Here is a 14,093-nt window from a genome sequence, read left to right on the forward strand (position 1 = left end):
AGGAGCTGAACGTTTTGATATATAAATTAGTACAATTAGTGAAAGATAGTGAGAGTAGTTAAACCAGGAAAAACGTACGGAAGCCAGAATAATAATAATAATAATAAAGAAAAACAGAATCACTATAAGTGAGAATGCATTGAATGCATTCTCACTGATAAAGAAAAACAGAATCACTATAAGTGAGAATGCATTGAATGCATTCTCACTGATAAAGAAAAACAGAATCACTATAAGTGAGAATGCATTGAATGCATTCTCACTGATAATAAAGAAAAACAGAATCACTATAAGTGAGAATGCATTGAATGCATTCTCACTGACTAGAAAAATAGCTGTTCCTAGCGAAACAGCCGTGAGAATGCATATTTGCAGAATGACTGCTGCAGAAATGCAAGAAATGTGAAGAAAAGCTTAAGAAGTGGAAGAAAGTAGAAGAAATTGAAATAGTTGAAACAGTTGAACAGTGAAACGTAGCAAACTGCAGAAATTATCTGAAGTTGAAATTAGTACACAACCAGAAATATTTGAAGAAGTGAAACTTAACATAAAGAGCCAAATAAGCATATTTGCAGAATGATTGATGGAGAAATATTAGAAACTTTAGAAGAAAGAGTAAGATATTGGAAAAAAGCATAAGAGAGCTAGTCATACATTGTAGAAATCCATTGCCAAGTCGTGAAACTTAGCAAAAGTGTTGAAGAATTCAGCTGAAGAAGCAGAAGTTTGTGTGCAACATGAATTATTTGAAAAAGTCAAAAAGTGAAACAGAGCGTAAGAAAGAGCACATTTAGCACACGAGGAAATTAGTGCAAACCCAGAAATAGTTGAAACAATTGAACAGTGAAACAGCAATAAGCATAAAAATTAGTGGAAACAGTAAACCAGAAATATTTGAAGGAGTAAAACAGCAAAACCAAAAGCAAAAAGGGTTAGAAGAAGCAGAAATGTTTGATATATGAATTTATAAAATTGATTAAAGATTGTAGAAGATCTTAGAAGATAGTAAAACCAGTAGAACCAGAAGGCAAAAAGATAAGTAGACAAGCAAAATGCATAGAAACATGGAAATAGTTGAAACAATTGAATAGTGAATATACTATATTAATAGTATAATAGTGAATTAATAGTGAATTATATTGTATAAATTATATAATATATAAATTATAGCAGAATTCAGCAGAAGAAGCAGAAGTTTGTGGGAAACCTGAATTATTTGAAAAAGTCAAAAAGTGAAACAGAGTTTAAGAAAGAGCATAATTGAAACAAAAGGAAATTAGTGCAAATCCAGAAATAGTTGAAACAATTGAATAGTGAAACAGCAATAAGCATAGAAAATTAGTGGAAACAGTAAACCAGAAATATTTGAAGGGGTAAGAAGTAGAAGAAAGCAGAAGAAAGCGGAAGAAATAGAAATAGTTGAAACTATTGAATAGTGAATATACTATATTAATTTATTTAATAGTGAATTAATAGTGAATTATACTGTATAAATTATATAAATTATATAATATATTAATTATAGCAGAATTCAGCAGTAGCAGGAGTTTGTGTGCAACCTGAATTATTTGAAAAAGTCAAAAAGTGAAACAGAGTTTAAGAAAGAGCATAATTGAAACAACAGGAAATTAGTGCAATCCCAGAAATAGTTGAAACAATTAAATAGTGAAACCGTAATAAGTATAAAAATTAGTGAAAACAGTAAACCAGAAATATTTGAAGGAGTAAAACAGAGGAAAACCAAAAGCAAAAAGGTTCAGAAGAAGAAGAAATGTTTGATATATGAATTTATAAAATTGATTAAAGATAGTAGAAGATCTTAAAAGATAGTAAAACCAGTAGAACCAGAAGGCAAACAGAAAAGTAGACAAGCAGAATGCATAGACACAGATAAAAACAGAGCACAAGAAGAAATACATTGAAAGAATAGGAGAAAGTGTGACAAGGTTGTACTCCAGAGGAGTTTAACAGAAAACAGTAAATCCTGTAACAATCATAGTAATAATTCCATAAAGTAGACACTAGTGGCTACATTTTAAAGCATAAAATATTTCTCTACAGTGAAATATGTATGAACAGCATAATTTTGTTTCTAAAAGAGCTGAAAAAGTACAAAAACGGCAGTTACTAGAGTGGCCACTCTAGTAACTGAAATCAGTTACAGAGTTCCACCATAGGAAATAATGGGGCAATAAATTTGCACAAAAGGGCAATTATTTCAAAAAGTATAATAGTGAAGTTTACCAAAAGATATAGCTCCATTCTCCTGAAGAAGCTGAACGTTTTGATATATAAATTAGTACAATTAGTGAAAGATAGTGAAAGTAGTTAAGCGACAAAAAACGTACGGAAGACAGAATAATAATAATAAAGAGAAACAGAAACACTATAAGTGAGAATGCATTGAATGCATTCTCACTGATAAAGAGAAACAGAAACACTATAAGTGAGAATGCATTGAATGCATTCTCACTGATAAAGAAAAACAGAAACACTATAAGTGAGAATGCAGAATGCATTCTCACTGATAACTAGAAAAATAGCTGTTCCTAGCGAAACAGCCGTGAGAATGCATATTTGCAGAATGACTGCTGCAGAAATGCAAGAAAAAGTAGAGAAAAGTTTAAGGAGTAGAAGAAAGCAGAAGATAGTGGAAGAAATAGAAATAGTTGAAACTATTGAATAGTGAATATGCTATATTAATATATTTAATTGTGAATTAATAGTGAATTATACTGCATAAATTATATAAATTATATAATATATAAATTATAGCAGAATTCAGCAGAAGCAGGAGTTTGTGTGCAACCTGAATTATTTGAAAAAGTCAAAAAGTGAAACAGAGTTTAAGAAAGAGCATAATTGAAACAACAGGAAAAAATTTGCGCAATCCCAGGAATAGTTGAAACAATTGAATAGTGAAACAGTAATAAGTATAACAAGCAAAGCCAGTGATGCAGCACCTGGGATTGCACAACTTCTCGCTAACTGCACTGGTTGTTATTCTATGAGAGCAATGCTCCGTCTGTCTGTACGTCGCAAATAACATGGTTAAAAACATTCAATGTCTTAACTGATTTCCCATAATTAATTCCAAGTATTTAATGTACTGTTTTTAGAGTCACCAACTGTGTGTGTAACGTGTTTCGTGTGCTGAGGAGCGATCGAAAACGGCATGTTACTCGAGACGGCAAACGCCATACAGATTCGAGGTGGGGTATTCAGTTCTCTGCCTCATCGCTGGGGGCGCTCATGAACCCAGATATTGTAACTCCACAAACGAAGAAGGGAGAACGTAACGGCAGAGAACGCCAAGCAGAACGTCAGAGACATTCAGGAGCACTTGGATATTTTCACTTCGAAAGATTTGGCACCAGTTTGGCACACACACACTATATATCAGTGACGTACGGTGAGGTTCATTGCTGGTGAGGCACTGACTTATGACTTAGACACCATGCATGCTATTGGACCTACGGAAATTTCGCGCATGCATACAACGCTGTGGGGCAAAAAGACTAATATTTTACATGTCATCTATAGCCGCGTTAACTCAGTGAAACTTAAATGTAGGTATTAATTTCGTGCTATGATCCACAGCAAAGTGATCTGTTTTCCCCAAGCTACGCAGACTCGCTGCCATAGCAACTGACAATAATGCCACTTTAAGTTTTAGGATTTAACACAAAAAAAAAATCAAGAATTTTGCACACACAACAAATCATTCAGTCTGTTGTTGTAGTACGTTTTAAGCTTAATGTTTTATTAATAAATTATTGCTGTGGTAGATTAGCTACCGCTTCTACTTTACTGAATTATTTAAACATTAACTGTAGCCCACCAAATGCACATTTCATTAAAAAACTAAACAAAAACATCTTATTGCTGTCTTACCTTTACCTATCAATGAAATCCATGCACCCCTAATTCTGCACAAAAATATCTGTTCATCCAAAGCCAAGTCTATCTTCAGCATGTCTTTTCTACTCGGTTTGAGAATCATCAAACTGTCTTGAAGTAAAACCTTCAGCTCCGGTGTTGGTCTTCCTTTAGTTATCATCTCCTGCTTCAATTGAAAATCCACTTTAGAAAACTGTTTAAGGGTAGAAATGTAATCTTTCATGTTGACGTCGGAGGAGAGAAGAAAACAAATATATCGCTGTACTTTACTTATTTACTGTGTGGCTAGCTCCATGGCTAGCTCACTGTGTATTACTCTGCAGTTGTGCAGTCACAATATCTGGGATCATGAGCGCCCCCAGCGGTGAGGCAAGAGAACTGCCTGCCTCACCTCGAGTCTGTTCTCTGCCGATTGTTATCGCTCCTTCGCACACAAAACACGATACACACACAGTTAGAGACAAAAAACAATGTGCATTATATACATAAGCAAAATTATGGAAAATAAGACCATATATTAAATGTTTTTAGCCATTTTATTGCTGGCGTACAGACAGGACGAACAGGCTCCCATAGAATGGCAGCCAGTGCAGTTAGCGAGAGGTGCGCAATAGCACGTGAGGCTAAGCTCGCTGCTTCCTCACCGGCTTCGCTCCTGAGGTTTTACAGTCATGTTTTTGGACTGTGGGAGGAAACCGGAGTACCCGGAGAGAACCCACGCATGCACAGGGAGAACATGCAAACTCCATGCAGAGGGACCCCAGGCCGGGAATCGAACCCAGAACCTTCTTGCTGCAAGGCAACAGCTCTACCAACTGCGCCACTGTGCCGCCTACCTGGGTTTTTGCCAACGCTAAAGAGAACACTCACCTTTAATGCTTTTCTTTATTATCATTATTATTTATTTTTTTAGCTTTTAAAAAGAGGCTTGAAGTCATATATGAAGTATATATGACTTCAATATATATATATATATATATATATATATATATATATATATATATATAGTGAAACTTAGTGAAGGTATACCAGAATTCAGCAGAAGCAGGAGTTTGTGTGCAACCTGAATTATTTGAAAAAGTCAAAAGTGAACAGAGTTTAAGAAAGAGCATAATTGAAACAACAGGAAATTAGTGCAATCCCAGGACTAGTTGAAACAATTGAATAGTGAAACAGTAATAAGTATAAAAAATTAGTGGAAACAGTAAACCAGAAATATTTGAAGGCGTAAAACAGAGGAAAACCAAAAGCAAAAAGGGTCAGAAGAAGTAGAAATGTTTGATATATGAATTGATAAAATTGATTAAAGATAGTAGAATATCTTAAAAGATAGTAAAACCAGAAGGCAACAGAAAAGTAGACAAGCAGAATGCATAGACACAGATAAAAACAGAGCACAGAAGAAAATACATTGAAAGAATAGGAGAAAGTGTGACAAGGTTGTACTCCAGAGGAGTTTAACAGAAACAGTAAACCTGTTGCAATGATGGTAATAATTCAATAAAGTAGACACTAGTGGCTACATTTTAATGCATACAATATTTCTCTACAGTGAAATATGTATGAACAGCATAATTTTGTTTGTCAAACAGCAGAAAAAGTACAAAAACGGCAGTTACTAGAGCAGGGGTGTCAAACTCCAGTCCTCGAGGACTTTTAGAAGTGCCTCTGCTGCACCACACCTGAATACAATAATTAGGTCATTAGCAAGGCTCTGGAGACCTGAGGAGGTAAATAGAGTGTTTGCCCAATTCCACCATTCATTTCTATGGGGAAAATATTTGCACAAAAGTGCAATTATTTCAAAAAGTGCAATAGTGAAGTTTACCAAAAGTCATAGCACCATTCTCCTGAAGGAGCTGAACGTTTTGATATATAAATTAGTACAATTAGTGAAACGTAGTGAAAGTAGTTAAGCGACAAAAAACGTACGGAAGACAGAATAATAAAGATAAAGAAAAACAGAAACACTATAAGTGAGAATGCAGAATGCATTCTCACTGATTAGCAGATTATTTCACTTTCAAAGACTTTTGTCAAAATCTTTAATGTGAAGCGAAATAAAAACCAAAGATCTGAATGTGGAGAAGTCATGAAAAACTCCAGTGAACTAATTATTACAGGGACAAACTTTTTCTGCAATCTTTTTGTAATTTTTGTTATTTTTTTCTGTCCACAATAAACTTCTACAGTTTGTAATTTACAATATTTTTCTCCTGTAGTTTGTTTTTTCAGGCTCCTGGCAGAAACATTGAAGAAAAGTCTAGAAAATGGCAACATTAATTCAGAGAGGTTGAAATTTATCAAATTAAACTTTGTCTAGAAAAACTAAATTAATAAAAAAGGGATATATCAAAAATATGTTCCAAATATCTTTCATCTAACACAAATGATGTCGTTTAAAACAATTTAGTTTGTACACTGCAAAAACACAAAATCTTACCAATTATTTTGGTTTAGTTTCCAGTGTAAATATCTTAGTACATTTGGAATAAAACAAAATTAGCATAAAGTAACTTTTAGACATAAGAGCTTATTTTAAGTCAACAATTCCTTAATATTGATGAAAAAAGTTCTGGTTTCATTGGCAGATTATTTCACGCCGTTACCTAGCAACCTCAGCCAAGCCCAGTCCGTTGCCTAGCAACCCAGTTCTGGTTATTATGTCACCTGTAACATTTGTTACAATCTGCTAATGGAACCAGAGGTTTTTCATCAATATTAAGGAATTAATGACTTAAAATAAGCTCATGTATCTCACTGAAAAGTTGCTTGTCAGTTAGTTTTATCTTTTTTTCAAGTGAACTATTTGTACTACAAACTAAACAAAACAAAAAAAAACTCGGTAAGATTGTGTGTTTTTGCAGTGTAATATTTGGAATCAGTATCAAAGTATCACATTTGTTCTCAAAGTTAACATTTTCTTCCCACCAAAGCATTAGCATCGAGTCGTCGTCTTCTTCTTCTCTACTTTCTCTAAAACACAACCTGAATGTTTGGCATCGGGATCCTCGTATCTGATCTTGTGGCTTTAAAGAGGCATTTGGTGTGATCAGCTCACAACCAGGTGCAGGCAAAACCTGCAAAACGCAGAAACCACAGCCCTACCTGCCGGGTAGCAACGTGGCGCTCGTGAAATCAAATTTCCTCGGCTGCTCACCGCCTGTGTCTCGGGGCTGAGAGCCGGGCTGCTTCATACGGGGGAAAGGCACAGGCGCACAGAGATACCACACCATCTTCTGCTCCCGCTTTGAAGTCGGCGAGGCACCTCAGGGAGAGAATATGGAGAGTGTGTTGATTGCAGAATCTAGTATTCAGAACACATTGATTGTGGATGCGGCGGGAGGCTCGGCGTGGCAGTTTGAGAGTTTGTGGTAAAAAGTGCTGGCAGGGCAGAGAGCTTTCCCCCTGCTGCCAAGTCTGTGGTTTCTCATTGTGGTTATCAGGGACAGATGTGAATCAAACTACAAGCTCTGAGCCTTTCTTGATCAATGAAGCCAAAAGCGCAGACTTGGCTTGGGCTGATTTGGTGCGTCAGACGCTGCACACTTTCATCCAAAGGGCCTTAAACTATCTTTCGGTGCGGCGCTCTCTCTTCATAAAGGGTTATCAGCGTTTGAATGATAAGATTTGTAAACTCTTAAAACATTTGATTGCAGTTTAAAGGGAACTTTCTCATCTGGAGCAGAAATAAAACATGAATTTATTGTTTTCTGTCTTTCCTGACCCACAGATTCTGTTTTCTGGAGGTTTCTGAGTCCTGAGCTGCTGTTTCCTGTGTTTTTTTATTCCATAGAAAGTACTCCTGACCCAGAACTTCCTCGTTTATCCGTGTAGGTGTCCTGGAAAATATACTTTATATAATTCCTGCCATTATATCCTGTTTATATTTCCATGTGAAATTTGCTTTTTTTTTACAGACTTTAATTATATTCTCTGATTTTTCTCTTTTTCTGCAGATATAGAAGCAGACTTTTAGTTTGTTAGCAGTAAATAAATCCTAAATATTAATGAAAAAGTTCTGGTTCACTTGATCATCCCATGCCGTTGCCTAGCAACCCCAGCCAAGCCCAGCCCGTTACCTAGCAACCCAGTTCTAGTTGTCATTTCACTTACAACCCGACATTTGTTGTAACTAGAACGTTTTTTATAAACATTTAGAAATTATTCACTAAAAAGAAGCTCCTTGTATTGCTGAAAAGTTCATTTTGTATTGAGATATTTTCACTAGAAACTGGACAAGAAGACTTGGTAAGACTTTGTGTTTTATGCACTGCAAAAAAACAAAATCAAAGTATTTTTTGTCAGGTTTCTAGTCGAAATATCTTAGAAAACTTGAAATAAGATGAAACTAGCGTATAATTAACCTTTCGATAAGATACAGGGGCTTGTTTTTATGATTTTACTTCACATGACTTTAAATGTCTTGTTATAAGTGTAATAATCTGCCAATGGAACCAGAACGTTTCCATCAATATTACAAAAATGATCGACTTAAGACAAGCTCATACGTCTTGCTGAAAAGTGACTTGTTAGTTACTGAGATATTTAAACTATAAAGTAAAGCAAAATTACTTGGTGAGATTTTGTGTTTTTGCAGTGAATTGGGCAATATTGCAGCATTACCTCAGTTTCCACAGTACAAGGCAGCAGGTGGCTGCATGGCGGTGATTATCAGCCCATCTCTGCCTGGCAGATACCAAGAAACTGACTGTTAACCAGCTTACGCTACATTTCCTTGGACGCCATGAATGAGAGATAAAGATCGGCAGCATCTGCTGTACATACAAGGTGCCACGCACAAACACGAGCAGCAGCGTGGCGCTGCACAGGCCCCGCTCGCTCCAACGCACCAAGACCACGCCCAGAGTGAGTCACTGCTCCACTGCCGCTCTGACCACAGCCAGGCTTTGACATTTTCTCAAGCCTCCAGTTTATTTACCAAAGTTCAGACAGGAAGGATGGTTCTCTCACTTTCCCTATTGTTGTCACCCACCTATGCAGCGATCAGAACAAAAGAAGGAAAACAACTGCTTCGATTGCACAACGGCAAACTGTTTGTTTCCACTTTGTTTTCCACTATGAAGAGAGATTTTAAACAGTGCACGACTGAAACACATTTGATTTTAGCTCTGCTTACACCGATAGAACAGAGCCGATGAAATATGCATCAGCCAGCGACACCAAGCCAACGCAGAGCGATGAGTCAGAGAACATGAGAACGTCGCTGCTTGTTTCCCTGCAGCCTAAAAACCCCCATGAGCCTTGGATGGAGTCCGGCTGTGCAGAATCACTAAACCTCACCCAGGACTTGGTTCTGCTGTCTGCAGACCTTTAATGGACATTTATCAGGCAACACCTGATTCAAGTGTTATTGACAGAATGACGCTTCATGACAACAGTAATAAACAAAAGCCTCCGTCCTTCGTGTTTATAACTGGTGTTATGTCAGCCTTATTCACGCCTCTTCACATGAACTAACTTACAAGGAACTTTTCCAAGAAGATGTAGAAGCTTATTATAAGTCAATAATTCCTTAATCTTTAAGAAAAAGTTCTGGTTCTACTGGTCGATTGTGACAAATGTCATGTTATAAATAAAATGGTAACTAGATCTGGGTTGCTAGGAGACAGGCTGAGCTTGGCCGGGGTTGCTAGGTAACGGCGTGAAATAATAATAATTATTATTAAATTATGACTAGACATTTTCCCCTTCGTAGGTGAAATATCTGTCAGAACTCGTATTTTTTCATCAATATTAAGGAATTAATTACTTTAAAAAACCCCTCATATTTCTAAAGTTAATTGTAAGATATTTTGTCTTAACTTTGTCTAAGATTTTGTGTTTTTGCAGTGCTCGCTGCAAAAACACAAAATCTTACTGGGTATTTTCTGTTTAGTTTCTCGTGTAAATATCCTGGAGGATTTGAAATTAGGACAAAACTAATTTATACGAAACTTTTGAGTAATTTATGTAATAACTTAATATTGATGAAAAAGTTCCAGATCCACTGGCAGATTATTTCACTTACAACCTGGGAAAAATGTCGTTTTAAGTTAAATAATCTGCCAGTTGAACCGGAACTGGGTTGCTAGGTAACAGGCTGAACTTGGCTGGGGTTGCTAGGCAACTAATCTAAAAGTGGAACTAGAATTTCTTTAATTACATTAAAGGTTTTTTAACTTAAAACAAGTTCCCGCATCTTGCTGAAAAGTGACGTGTAATTTAGTTTGATCTACACTAGAAACTAGACTGAAATTACTTGGTGAGATTTAGTGTTTTTACAGTGTATTTGATGTGTCATGGTGATTTTAGGCGCTTAAGGAGATGTAATGTCTCTTATTCATTTTCATAACTGGATGATGTGTTTATGTTTTATGTTTTCCATGATTTGAGCTCCAGTGTTGCTGAAACGTGCTACACAATTAAACTTCATTGATTGATGATATATTGATGTTTTTTTGCATTTCAGAATAAAACTTTTGTTTATCTTTTTCATGATGTCCTGAATCTAACAGTTAAAACTAGCGGTGCACCGATTGCAGTTTTCTGGCCGATCCCCGATTATTGATCTTTGAAAATCCTGACCTGCCGATTCCGATTTTGGCTGATACCGATATTTATTTGTCTGAAGTGTCAAAAGAGGACAGTGACTGATTTTAGATAAGATCGGTTTCACGTGTAAGTATCGGCCGATCACCGATCTCAGTGCGCGTCTAGTTAAAACCTGTCTTGAGTGATTTTATCCATTTATTTTATTCATTCAGTCTCTCAGTTGATGGCAGATTTTTCCTTCCTAGACCTGAAACAGTGGAAACCGTGAGCCATAAACTGTCCACAGAAGCAGCTTTACTCAGGCTGAACGACGCATTTGATCCCAGAGCGACGAAGGTAAAAAGGTTGCTGCGCTCGGATTGCTCGAACATGAGCGGAGTGATTTATGGGCCGGAACCGGGATGTGGACTTCCACAGAAATGCAGCGAAGTTCCTGACTCCTGAGGGAGACGCTTTGGGATGTCTGAACGCTGCGTGAACCGCAAAATTAAAAAATAAGAATAAAGATGACAGGCTTGCCTTATTCATCCATATGCTGCAAATGATCCCATCTGCTTACAGTTTATTTTATTTACTTTGGTGATGCTCGGCCGAGTTGATTAACATTTTCTTTTAGTGTTTGTTGTCTTCTGGAGCCGACTGGCAGCGTTTGAAGCGAGCGCGGCGTCGGCTTTGAAGCCCGGCTGGATCCAGATATGACTGGAGGATGATCTAGAAATGAATTTTTGGCAGCGTCTGAAGGCGACCGACAGGCGACAAACACGTTACTAGCTGTTGATTAAATGCTACTTTGAGATGCAGTGATGCACAAACAGAGAGGGGAGAACGGGAACTCCTGAACACACGGAGAATCAGTTAGATATGTTTATTTAATCATAACAGGCTGTGAAAGTTGGTGAGTATTTAGTTACTGATGTTTTGGGACTTTAATTAATGTTATTTATCACTGTTTCCTGTCATAGAAACACATAAAAATCTTGTAAGAAAGTAGAGATTCCAGCTGCTAAAAGAACTAAATAATAACCAGAAATAAGAATTATACTTTTCTTTTTTTGTGCGCTTTTGATTAAACCTTTTTTTAAACAAGTTTTATCTTTTTATGCATTAAAACTTTTTAATGTAACCACAAAAATGTTATCATGAATAAAAAGATGTATAAATATTTTGTAGATAATGTTTAAAATACATTTAGCAACATATTTATTTGAGTAAGTATTTTTGGTTATTTTCTGGTTGTTAAATATTTTTCAATTTATGTCAAAGTCAGTTTTAAAATTAAGAGAAAAAGAAAGACTTATTCTTATTCATCCAATCCTCCTGGCAAGTGATGAAATGTTTCCTGCTGTTGATTTTTCTCTCACAGTTAATCCTATGAAGCAGCTGCTGCATGTTAATAATCCTCCTCCCATTAGGAATCACATGAAAACACAAACTTTTGTGTGAGAAGAATATTTTACTCTCAACTCACAGAAAACCCTCAAAGTCAAAAACATTCATTAAAATAACAAATATATAAAAATATGCATTTTTTATTTGCATAAAATGTTGAGAATTAAATAAAGTGTTATATTTTACGCTTTATCAAATAATTTTTAAAAAGTCCTTAGCAAAAATATTTATACAAAAATATTTAAGATTAAATCAGAACCTATTTAAAACAAATATGTTAGTGGAGGTTTGAATGTTCAATGTATGTATATTTCGAAAGCTGCAAAAGTAACAAAAAAATGAAGTAAAATAAAAACAATAATAAAAAAACAAAAGCTGTAAATAGAAACGATGCATTTCCATAAAAAATCCCGGAGTCAGGTGGATAACAGCGGCATCTAGCGGTCAGATGTTTAATTGCAAGCGGTTCTTTATTCCTACAGTTTCCTGGAAGATTCTGTTATTTAAATCCATCCCATTTTCTAACACCTTGTCCCTCAGTGGGGCCGGAAACTGCTGGTGCCCATCCAGCTAACGGTCCGGGCGAGAGGCGGGGCTCTGTTATTTAAATTTGTATCAAAATGAAGCCATTTAGATTAAAAATAATACAAATTTAAATATTAAATAACCGGTTTTCTAGGCTGAAGATGCATATGAAGTAACTTGTGGTTCTGCAGGTTGTTGTTGTTGTTGCCAGCTGCCTGCAGCAGAGGAAGCTTCCTGCAGGGCTTGGCGTTGTTCCATTAACTCAACCACACGACTCTGTTTCTGTGAAATCATGCGCGCTACGTTAAAAGCTGCAAAAACTTTAGTTCTTTCCTTTTTCCAGTGCTGCTTTGCACAGCCAGGACGGTGAGCTCAGGCTGTTTCCTGGTGAAACTTTTAACAGGCAGCAGGTAGAAACTCTGCAAAGATGAGCCAAGAGAGCTGATCATTTAAATCAAATTAACAATTATAATTATATTTGACACTTCAGACAAATAATTATATAATTACATTCATGTCTTAAAAAAAATTTTTTTTTCGATTTTTTTGTTTACATGCCATTATAAAATATATATATATATATATATATATATATATATATATATATATATATATATATATATATATATATATATATATATATATATATAAAGTAAATAAATAAGTGGCTTAGAATCTGACATTTAGTAGTTTACAATTTATACATTTAATATTCTTATTTAAAGAATAAGAATATTCTTTAATATTTTTATTAAAGAATATTTAATACATATATTATTTATGTAATAAATACATAAAAAATGTATTTATTACATTTTTATTGTAATTATGTTACTTATCTTGATTGTTTTATAGCTTCACACAGAAATTAAATAAAATACAGTTGATATATGGTGATTTTTTTACAATTATTTTGTAATTTCTCTTTGTTTTGATTTATTGCATAATAATGGGTCATTTTAGTAAATGCATATTTGTCACAAAGTAAAATAACATTCATACATAAATAAATACATATTATAATAATATATGTTATATAACATTTGTACTGAAATATATCAATACATTAAAATATATTATGATATATAATACTGAATTATAATCTGCTATCTGATATTGTAATAAATTATAACATATTTTATTTTATTTCAAAGACCGTTTTGAGTGCCTAACTTCTGTAACCCGCCCTGTTCTCCTCCTGTCTGGGACAGTCCAGGTTCCGACATGTTGAAATGTTATTCACGGTGCAGCTAAAGACACCTGATCCCCGGTCAGCTGTTCAAAGGTGCCGTTCAACGTACTGCGCCTGCGCAGAAGTCAAAGGAGTCCCGCGGAGCGAACGAGCCAAAGAGCAAGATGGTAATCCTCCCCTGTTTCCGTTTGTTCGTTTCACTGTTGAATAAATAAGTCATTTTATTGTTCCCGATTTTTTTGCTTTGTAATATTTTATTTACTTAACTTTTAATATCAAAGCAATTGGTTATAAATAAATGAATTTCACAAAAGAAGTATTAATAATCATTTACGTTTATTTTTTATTTTAAAAGATGTCCATATCATAAAATAGGAGCATAATGGCAAAAAAATAATAACAATAATATAATATCCGTGATTGAGTGACATTTCCTAATTAAATCATATTTCACATTTATGTTTGTTTTTCATTTTATTAATATGAGCTGAAATCCCATTGCATATTACTGGGGAGGAAATGATGTCATTTT

The 14,093-nt window shown here is 35.1% G+C and overlaps 2 long non-coding RNA genes across 3 annotated transcripts in view; both read left to right on the forward strand.

The window, feature by feature from the left end:
• The window catches only part of LOC103475320 (uncharacterized), a 39,707-nt gene extending 28,742 nt beyond the window's left edge, over window positions 1-10,965 (forward strand). The window contains exons 3-4 of one of the 2 annotated variants that reach the window (XR_014090984.1): window positions 7,634-7,733; window positions 10,701-10,965. This is a non-coding gene — a long non-coding RNA (uncharacterized LOC103475320). The remainder of the gene's footprint in view (window positions 1-7,633; window positions 7,734-10,700) is intronic. The other variant, XR_014090983.1, reaches the window with a different exon arrangement.
• Window positions 1-14,093, forward strand: part of LOC145554811 (uncharacterized) — a 337,275-nt gene that overhangs the window by 145,687 nt on the left and 177,495 nt on the right. The window lies entirely within an intron of this gene.

Source organism: Poecilia reticulata, chromosome 14 (genome assembly GCF_904066995.2).
Source record: "Poecilia reticulata chromosome 14, P_reticulata-male-v2, whole genome shotgun sequence".
Classification (NCBI taxonomy): domain Eukaryota; kingdom Metazoa; phylum Chordata; class Actinopteri; order Cyprinodontiformes; family Poeciliidae; genus Poecilia; species Poecilia reticulata.